The following is an 11540-nucleotide window of genomic DNA, read 5'->3' on the forward strand; positions in this document are numbered from 1 at the left end:
AATACAAGAAGTAGTACAGAGATACATGTTAAAACATACCATGGTAAACAGCACAATACAAGAAGTACACTACAGAGATACATGTTAAAACATACCATGGTAGGGCGGTCAGGTGGCGTAACGGAGATTGCGTTCATCACCAACCCCGGAGCGGCTGGATTCGCCTGTTCGAATCCAGCTCACAGCTCCGGGGTTGTCACCAGCTTGGCTGGCCGTTCACACTAATACAATTGGCAGTATTAGAGGGTGGGAGAAGCTGGCGGGGTGGGTCCGGGTCGTTGTAAACAGCGACTCCTACAGTTCGGTCGGGGCGCCTGCTAAGCGCGGATAGGATCTAAGTGGAATAGTGTGATCCTTCCACACGCTACGCCCTCTCAGTGAGAATCCGCGCTGCCAGGTGAAAAGAAGCGGTTGATTGGCTGGACGTGTGTCGGAGGAAGCACGTGGTAGCCTCCACTCTCCCAGACCGACTGGGGGGTAAGTGCGCAGCGACCAGGAAGGGGATTGGGAATTGGCATAACGACTAACATTGGGATGGGAGAAAATCGGAGGAAAATGGAGGGGGAAAAAGATATAAAAAAAAAAAAAAAAAACATAGTACAATAATTAAAAACACAGTAGGAATCAGTATAGGTTACAATACACTAAAATACATACAAATAAATACATTACAATACAACCCCTCAGTTAAAATGGTCCCACACTTGACCATCTCTCAACCATGATTTTAAGTTAGTTTTAAATGAAATGTAACTTTGATACTCCCTGAGCCGTGTTGGCAGACTGTTCCAGGTGTGGGCTGCTCTCACGGAAAAGGCTGTCTGACTAAAAGCAGACCTCCTGTTTGGGACTACACAGTCCCCTCTGACTACAGACCTGGTATATCTGTCAGCAGATGCTTTCTGTTTTATGAAAGTACAGAGGGGGGGGAGGAGCCAAGCCATGTAGGATTTTATAGGTAAGGCAGGCATCTTTGAATTTGACAAGATTGTCCCAGCTCAGTAGGTTCTGGTTTGCTATGCTATAACAATGGTGGTGGCTGTTTGTTTTCCTGTCCAGAACTTTCACAGCCTGATGGTAAACTACCTGTACAGGTCGTAGTGTTTATAGTAGGCCTTTTCATAGCTTTCGGTTGAAAAAGCATAGAAAAACCCAGAACCCCTATCCCAATAGAGGCCTTTCACAGGAACGGTTTCCCTCCATGTTGGAAGAAACAACAGTTGCTATGTGTTGATATTAGAAATATATTAATAAGAATTGTATAAAGTGGTGGATCAACTGGATGAATGAATGAATGAATGGATGAATGAATGGATGGATGGATGAATGAATGAAAACTTTAACAGATTGCAGAATGGGTACAATACAGTACGGCTCAATACATACAAGAGAAATATACATACGGTGGCGAGAGAATATATACATACGGTGGGGAGGAGACTGTACATTAGGAGGGGGTGGGTGGGTGGGAGAGAAATATACAACAGTGGGGAGAGAATATATACATACGGAGGGGAGGAGACTGTCTATTAGGAGGGGGTGGGGGGGTTTGGACATTTACGGTGGCCAGTTTCGAATTGCAGCCTCCCGTAGGTGCTCTTTTAGAGCGGTTTTGAATGTGGGTAGGGATTCACATTCCTTTACAGCTTTGGGTAGGGCGTTCCACATTGATGTTGCATAATTGCGAAACGTGTTTAGTCCCTTGTTTGAGCCGAATCTGGGTTTAACATGATTAGTTGAGCTTCCTCTGGTGTTGTGGTCGTGGTATTCACTGACCTTTGGGAAGTATTTTGACATGTACATGGGTACCTTAGTCGTATAGTGTATCTTGCCAGGGGTTCTCAACCTTTCTGCTGCCAAGGCACCCCTGTATTCAATAAAATATTCTAGGGCACCCCTACATACGATAAAGACTTTTCCGGTCCTGTCTTTTTTGCTACAATGATGACAAAAGTGCTTGCTTTCAAAATAATGTTCATTTAAGAAACCGGGAAACGTGTGTATATGCAGGCTATATAATGCATTATTAACAGGTGTTTCAGGTCTAAATGGCTTAGTACTGTTGACATTACACTGCACTGGCGCAGTGGGCAAGGCGCTCGCCACCAACGCAGGAGATGCTGGGTTCGAGCCCAGCTCTCTGCGTTGCTACCAGCTTGGCTGGTCGTTCATACTAATACAATTGGCAGTATTAGGGGGAGGGAAGCTGGTGGGTGGGGATCGGATGTTGTGGACAGCGACTCCTACAGGTCGGTTGGTGCGCCTGCGCAGTAGAATCAGGAAGCGACGAGGGCAGCGTGTCCCTCCCACGCAGACCCTCGCCGCTGAGAGATCGCGCTGTGCAGGTGAAAAGATGCGATGGCTGCCTCCTCGAGTACCGGAGGGGACACGTGATGCAAGGCTTCGTCCACATTGCAGCCGGCTTGTGGGAGGCATGGCCTAACAACGTTCGAGACAGGGGAGGGTAGAATTGGACAATATGAAATTGGGGATGAGAGAAAAATAGAAAAATGGGGAGAAAAAGTAGACAAAAAAAAATAAAAATTGACCCCATACCTTCCCAAACTTACCCCAGGAGCACCGCACTGTAAGTCTCAATTCTGCATCACCTCTCTTAGCCATCAAGTCCAGTAAACTGACGGTAAACTATAATCTATATGCAAAATAAATAAATAAAAATAAAACTATACAAAAGATTTATGACGCTCATTGCACCAATACTTTTCATCATCATCATCATCATCATCATCATTTTAATTTATTTGTACATGGAATTGTTACAGTCCAACAGTGTCTTCAGTATTTGTATTTGTATTTATTGGTTTAAAATACAGAGAGTGCATATTAAGGAACATTTGACTGTAAATATGCCAGTTTAGCCAAGTTGGCTAATTTTCAACTGTAGTCTCTGGGGCAGGTGACATGAGCACAACAATAATTAAAACATAGTACAATAATTAAAACACAGTAGGAATCAGTACATATAGTTAGTTACTGAATGTATGATTCACGAGACAGATTACAAATCATTTTTGTGTTCCATTTTCTCTTCATTTTCTCTTCTCTTCCCTCAATCCAATGTTGAGTCCCTGAATTGGCCCTCAGTCATCAACTTTGAGAATCCCTAGTCTACATGGTGCTCATTAACAGACTGTGATAAATGACCGAACATTCAACCACTGAAAGTGCTTATTCCAACAAAATTCCCTTTGAGCTCCTCTGATTGGTTAGAAGGGTGAGGTATCTCTGCACTGCTGCTACACACTGGTCAATGAAACATACTCACAGTAGACTGAGTCAGTATGGTCATGTTAGAATATGTTTAGGTAGGAACATTTTAAAATATATAATTTTATCTGTGATAAAGAAATCTTACACATTTGTTGCTTTAAGGCTTTAAGAAAGACTTGTGGTAATTTCAGTTTTACCATACCATAATTGACCATGGTACTGTCATGGTAAACGTTATGTATTGCCATGGTACCATTTTTGTACTTAAATAATATGGGTAAATAAAATAAATTGTAAATTTAACATAAAAATAGAAAATAAATAAAAATCAGGTATACTCCGATTCAACCATGATATTGATGTTATTTTCATAAAATTGAACTTGGAACCACGTTTTCCAACTTTTTTGTAAGGGACATTAGTGCTAAGATCTTTAGATCAACATTAGAAGACTATTTGGTAACTTTAGAATAACTCCCTTATAAATAGTTAATAGATCATTAACAAGCTATTAGTAAACGTGTTAAGTATTTGTTAATAGTTGATTAACAATGTTCAGTACAAGTAAACCCTTTCTGCTGCCAACTCCTCCTACGATTCTAACATTATCAGTACTGGAAAAGGCAACACCAGAGCCCTCTTATCTAGTCAGACACCTGCCACCCAGAACCAGAGCCCTTTTCTCTAGTCAGCCACCTACTATAGCCACCCAGCACCCTCCCTGCTCATTCTAAAGTCGCAACTATTCCTCATTTACTAATGTTTACATTAGGTTATTTTGTATTAGTAAATTGGTAACTAATTATTATCAACTTATTTGAAAAAGGTCAGTTAATATATTTGATAATACCATGTTTATGAGGCCTTTATGGGACATTATTCTAAAGTTGCAACTATTCCTCATTTACTAACAATGTGTTGGATGTTGGGTAACATATCTAGTAGGAGGAGTTGGCAGCAGAGAGGGTTTACTTGTAACAAACTATTAACAAATACTTAACAAGTCATTATAAAGTAGTTTACTAATAGCTTGTTCATTATGTATTAACTATTTATAAGGCATAGTTTTAAATAATTAACAAACTATTTAACAAGGCATTAATAACAGTTGATGAATGATATATGAATGATTTGTAAGGGTGGTTATTGTTAAATTGCTAAAGTGTTACCGACCATTTTATGAAGACAATCGTATGGATGTTTCTAGGAAAACTGTGCTGTGTTCTATATGTGTTCACTTGTGACTTTTCCAGGAAGAGCACCTGTTACCATACTAATAATAACTAATGGGAAACCAGCACATAAACAATAAACAGTGTACCTTGCTTTGAAGCAAGCCATCAGCATCTCTGCTACTGTTATCTTGAGTGAGTCGATGTCTCTCAACCCCAGCAGCTCCCCCACTTTCAACAGTTGCAGGTTACACTGTTTAACTTCAGGGTTCTGAACATTTTAAAACAACAATGCATTGATGTATAATGTATTCATAATGTGTTCATATTTTCTTGATGAGTGGTTTGTCACCCAAATCATAAATCAAATTTCCTTTTTTCTTTTTTTTTAAACACAATTTTCTCATACAGCCATTAATGTTATGAGTATGACTATGAAAACAAATGCATGGGGAGAAATACAGTATATATAACTGTATAGGATATATATCTTAGGAGGTCGGGGGTCAGGGACTACAGCCCCCTCAGCATCGACGGGGCACCGGTTGAGAGAGTGAACAGTTTTAAGTACCTCGGAGTCCACATATCCGAGGACTTGACATGGACCTCACACATTGACAGTGTTGTGAAGAAGGCACGGCAACGCCTCTACTTCCTCAGACGCCTAAGGAAGTTCCAAGTCAGTCAGAAGATCCTTAAGAACTTCTACTCATGCACAATAGAGAGCATACTGACTGGCAATATCACCTCCTGGTTTGGGAATAGCACCGCACAAGACCGTAGCAGACTATACAGAGAGTGGCCCGCTCAGCCGAACGCACAATTGGAGGGGGGCTTCCCACTCTCCAGGGCATTTACAACAAGCGGTGCATGGGCAAGGCTAAGAGAATTATCAAAGACTTGAGCCACCCAAACAACTGCCTCTTTGAACTGCTGCGGTCAGGCAAGCGATACAGGAGTCTCATGGCAAGCACAGAAAGACTCAGAAGAAGCTTCTATCCCCAGGCCATCCGGATGCTCAACGACCAATAACACTATGTAACAACCATCAAATGCACTCACAGCACACACATCCACACGCACACACTCACTTTAAACATACATACATAGAATACAGCAATGGAGTTGACTGACTGAGTTAGATTGTGGCTTTTAAAGGTTTGTTAACAAGGTGATAAAACGGTAAACAGACCTAATACTCTATGTTCTGATTTATGGGTCAAGAATGTTCCCAAAAGCTTATTTTCTCTCTAGAATAGAATAGAATAGAATAGAATAGAATAGAATAGAATAGAATAGAATAGAATAGAATAGAATAGAATAGAATAGAATAGAAATTTTACACTGCAAATCGCTCAACATTAAACATTTAGACAGAACAGGTCACGAATAAGAATAACAAAACAAATCAAATAGCCTAGGATAAGAATAGAATAAAATAGAATAAACATTTAATCAAATATACAGTAAATAAATACAGTCAAAATACAGACCAATAATTATTCTAGAAATATACAGTATGAGAATGTACTCATACATGGGGCGGCTTTGGCTCAGGGGTAGAGCGGGTCGTCCAATGATCGAAGGGTTGGTGGTTTGAATCCCGCTCAAGCCCATGTCCATCCCATTGCCGTTGTGTCCTTGGGCAAGACACTTAACCTACTTGCCTCGTATGAATGTGTATGCATGTGAATGAATGTTGGTGGTGGTCGGAGGGGCCGTAGGCGATGATTATTCGCCACGCTTCCGTGAGTCTGCCTCAGGGCAGCTCTGGCTGCAATTGTAGCTTACCACCACCGGTATGACTGTGTATGAACGAATAATGGACTCTGTGAAGCGCTCTGGGTGCCATGAAGAGTGCTATATAAATCCAAGTCATTATTATTATTACATTTACATACATGGTGGAAAAAGACATTTAACCCTTTCACTGCCACACTACAGACGGTTAACGTGGTAGTGAAATCGTTAACCTGTAGTGTGGTTGTGAAAGGGTTTTTGTCATGTGGCAGTGAAAGGGTTAACCTTCTGTAGTGTGGTAGTGAAAGGGTTAACCATCTGTAGTGTGGTAGTGAAAGGGTTAACCGTATGCAGTGTGGTAGTGAAAGGGTTAACCTTCTGTATTGTCACAGTGAAAGGGTTAACCCTGGTAGTATGGTAGTGAAAGGGCTAATGATGGAGCAGAATACACAAACTCCCCTGATCCAGAAAAATTATGCAATACAGCCATTGGAGGGATAGAAGGGACATTCCCATGACACCACCATTCAACTGCTCGTCCATGCCTTATTGCCTTCCATGCCTTCATTTATTTTTCTTCAATCTGTGTATTCCCCAACTACTCCACCGTGTGGTAGCTCTATGTATGATGTAAATTAGACAGGGACATGGGACTGGGCACTTGCACCATCACAAACTGTGAAAATCCTCTGCCAAGATATACAAATAATGATGGATATTGATCTTTCTTTTATAGTGGTACAGTAAACTGGAATGAGATTCTCCTAGATGTGCGCAGTAATTCATCTTTTGTTGGCTTTTACACTGCTGTATAAGGATCTCCTACTGGAGGTGCAGGTCTGCAGTCACTGATTTGTGTTATGAAGCAATACTTGGCTGTCACAGGACTAAGAGTCACAGGACTAAGAGTCACAGGACTAAGAGTCACAGGACTAAGAGTCACAGGACTAAGGGTCACAGGACTAAGAATCACAGGACTAAGAGTCACAGGACTAAAAGCTACAGGACTAAGAGCCACAGGACTAAGAGCCACAGACAGGACTAAGAGCCACAGACAGGACTAAGAGCCACAGACAGGACTAAGAGCCACAGGACTAAAAGCCACAGGACTAAAAGCTACAGGACTAAGAGCCACAGACAGGACTAAGAGCCACAGACAGGACTAAGAGCCACAGACAGGACTAAGAGCCACAGGACTCAAAGCTACAGGACTAAAAGCTACAGGACTAAGAGCCACAGACAGGACTAAGAGCCACAGACAGGACTAAGAGCCACAGGACTCAAAGCTACAGGACTAAGAGCCACAGACAGGACTAAAAGCTACAGGAATAAAAGCTACAGGACTCAAAGCTACAGGACTAAAAGCTACAGACAGGACTAAGAGCCACAGGACTAAGAGCCACAGACAGGACTAAGAACCACAGGACTAAGAGCCACAGACAGGACTAAGAGCCACAGACAGGACTAAGAGCCACAGGACTAAGAGCCACAGGACTAAGAGCCACAGGACTAAGAGCCACAGACAGGACTAAGAGCCACAGGACTAAGAGCCACAGGACTAAGAGCCACAGACAGGACTAAGAGCCACAGGACTAAGAGCCACAGGACTAAGAGCCACAGACAGGACTAAGAGCCACAGGACTAAGAGCCACAGGACTAAGAGCCACAGACAGGACTAAGAGCCACAGGACTAAAAGCCACAGACAGGACTAAGAGCCACAGGACTAAGAGCCACAGGACTAAGAGCCACAGACAGGACTAAGAGCCACAGGACTAAAAGCCACAGACAGGACTAAGAGCCACAGGACTAAAAGCTACAGGACTAAGAGCCACAGACAGGACTAAGAGCCACAGACAGGACTAAGAGCCACAGGACTAAAAGCCACAGGACTATCCATACAGATTCACTTTTTCCACTCAGCACCTACAAAAGAGATGTGCGTGTTTACTCTGACTGCTATGATATACAGCACCAGCTGCTATAACCAAACGGTATCGGCAGCGTATAAGCAGATAATAAATGGCTCATAGACAATTGGTGATCGGTATCAGAAGCAAAAAAAATTTGTGGGGGACCCTGATGTAAACAAGACAAAAGTATTTTTCTGGTCTGCATCCTCTTAATAGTTGTTTGCATTGAGCCGTACTGTATACCCATTCTGCAATCTGTTAATAAAGTTTTCAATCAATCAATCAATCAATCAATCAATCAATCAATGTGTGCGTGTGTGTGTACTTGGGTTATCCTGAACACAATCTAGTTTCATGAAACGAAATGTTGTAATACTGCCTGTTTTTATTCTATTTGCACATTAAAAACTATTACATAAAACACATGATGAAATATGATGAGAATACTCAGTAAAACAAAGTATAAAATAGTGGTTTTATATGGGCCGGACATGTCTTCTTTAAAAAAAAATTGCCATTTATTTATTGATGAAAACGCATAATATGGTTTTTACCTATACATTCGGATCAGCAGTTCAGCACCTGCACTGTTGGTGGGTGAGCCTAGTAAAGGATGTCGCATTGCGTTCATCTTCAATGAATGGACCAATGCAATAGTCTACCAAAGCCCCCCCTCTCTCTCTATATATCTCACACACACACACACACACACACACACACACACACACACACACACACACACACACACACACACACACACACTTCAGAAACAAACATAGTATCAATGAGAGCATCAATAATACACCTGAGTGATGTCTAGTAAAAAAAAAAAAAAAAAAAAAAAACATTTCTGCCCCCCCCCCCCCAGCTACGCCCATGTAGCAGTACTGTCTATCTGTATGTCGTGTATGTCATATATGTTATGATGAATTGAAAATGGGGGACCCTGATGTAAACAAGACGAAAGTTTTTCTCTGGTCTGCATCCCCTTAACAATTGTATGTATTGAGCTGTACTGTACCCATTCTGCAATCTGTTAATAAAGTTTTCAATCAATCAATCAATCAATCAGGAAGAGCCAGAAACCCTGAAAACGTGCCATATAGCTCCCTCTAAAGGCGCATAAAGGTATGACACATCCTAATTAGAATGTCAGACATTAGCCTCTCACCCTGGGCTGACAGCGTGGGCCAAATTTGGCTGTCCACAATGTTGTGTTTTGGCCCTCCAAATGGTTCTTCTGGAGAGTGAAAATATATTCTTCTTGGTCTATTAAGTCAATGGGGTTACACTCCTGTCTGTACAAGCTCTGAAAACAATGGGGAAACCTAAATCAAATCAAATCAAATAAAATGTATTTGTAAGGCCCGAAAAAACACACGTTAATGTCCCCATGGGCCGGACATGTCTTCTTTAAACAAGTCAAGAAGAAACATCACAATAAATCAAGAACAAAACAAAAACACCATGAAGTCCACATTTTTTTTAATAAATAAATAAAATAAATTAATGCAACACTCCCAGACATACCCCACGTGAAGGTAAATAAACCTATTCCATAAGTAAATCAAAGTACATTTCAGCATTGTTTTCAGGGGCTTGTATGGACAGAAGAGTGACCCCACTGACTTTGGTGGATAGCTAGCTGCAGTGCTTGAGCCGCGGTGGGTATCCAGTATGAAGAACAGAATGGACTGTGCTGCGAAAGTACTCTACCGACTGGCAACTTCAGAAATAGGGCTATATATGGTTAAAAAATTGTGAACTAACCCTGTAATGTGGCAAATGGAGCCTTGACACTGCTTGAGTAGGTAATGTGTTGTTTTACGTAAGGAGACATCTAAAGACATGCCCCAAGGGGCATACAGATAGGGAGATCTGTGGGGACTGAGAGCCCCAAAGAAAGGCCCCATACTGAGAATGATAGATAGATAGATAGATAGATAGATAGATAGATAGATAGATAGATAGATAGATAGATAGATAGATAGATAGATAGATAGATAGATAGATAGATAGATAGATAGATAGATAGATATGAAAGGGTAACCTTTACAAAAAGACATTAAGATATTTCCAAAAAGGTATCATGGAAATACCATGATATTACCATAATTATCATGGTTTACATCGGATTTTACCAAGTACAAGTGTTGTCCCATGGTGATACTCAGGGGTGTAGCTCCAGATTCTGGGCCCCATGAAAGAATGTATTTGTAGGCCCCCAGTGAATGCGAGCGCCCGTAAGCGGACATTTTTTTGGCCATTTTTTTATTGATGAAAAACGCATAATATGGTTTTTACCTATACATTCGGATCAGCAGTTCAGCACCTGCACTGTTGGTGGGTGAGCCTAGTAAAGGATGTCGCATTGCGTTCATCTTCAATGAATGGACCAATGCAATAGTCTACCAAAGCCCCCCCTCTCTCTCTATATATCTCTTTTTTTTTTATCCACTTTTTCTCCCATTTTCTTTTAGTGGAATATTCCACAACGTTGATATTCGTCGGCCTTTTTATGAATCGTTTTCAAATAAACGCTAGATGATCAATATTATACGTGCACGCAAGCACATTACGGCCGCGCACTGATAATCGCTCCGTTGATTACCTCACGGAGTTTTACAGTGAAACCGAAAGACATTTCACAAAACAGCTTATAACTTCATCAAACTTACTCCGATTATCCTACCACTGATAACATAGAGTCCTTACCTGACATCAGATGGTATCCAACTGGTATATTCCAATTCCTGATCACCATTCGAAAAAATCGATACGTGTATGGATCCAACGCGACACAGTAGATCTCTATGATCCGCGGGGATCTGAGGCTCCAGAATGAACTCTGGTAACCCCGGCTGGATCAGTGAACTGGAAAATGTGGAGTACCGGATTTTTTTCCCCACATTCCAAAATCACTTATGTCATCTGGGAGACGACAGGGGGCGCTTTTTTCCAGTGATCGTCGGCGCCCCTCGGCTATACTCGGGTAGGCTCGGGTGATGCAATAATTGTTCAGATCACAAAAAAAATAAAATAAAAAATAATCAGAGAAATCTCGTGAGTGGCTAGCAACCACCTAAAAAAAAACACGAGAAATCTCGTGAGTGGCACTGAAAGAGTTAACCACCCAAGCGCGGATGTAGTGGGGGAGTAAACTAATTTAAGCCCACTTTACACACCTGTTTATTTGGAGGAAATGGTTTGCACACCTTTTTTAGAAGCAAACCTAAATCTCATGATTGAGATTCATAGTATAGTTCATATTGAGTGTCGGGTTGATGCAACATACATGAAAATAGCATGGTTTGTGGAACACAAAGTATTTCTTTATAGAAATAAAGAAAATGTTAATCTGAAATTTTGTACGATGGCGCTTATCTGCTTTCTCGTCTTTATTTTATTGCTGCACCCACGTCACTCAAAAGGCGAGATAAACCGTTGTGTAACTTGGAACGTCAAACTACTGTTGTCAGAATTTGT

Source organism: Notolepis coatsorum (assembly GCF_963971535.1).
Source record: "Notolepis coatsorum genome assembly, chromosome: 3".
In the NCBI taxonomy this organism is placed as follows: domain Eukaryota; kingdom Metazoa; phylum Chordata; class Actinopteri; order Aulopiformes; family Paralepididae; genus Notolepis; species Notolepis coatsorum.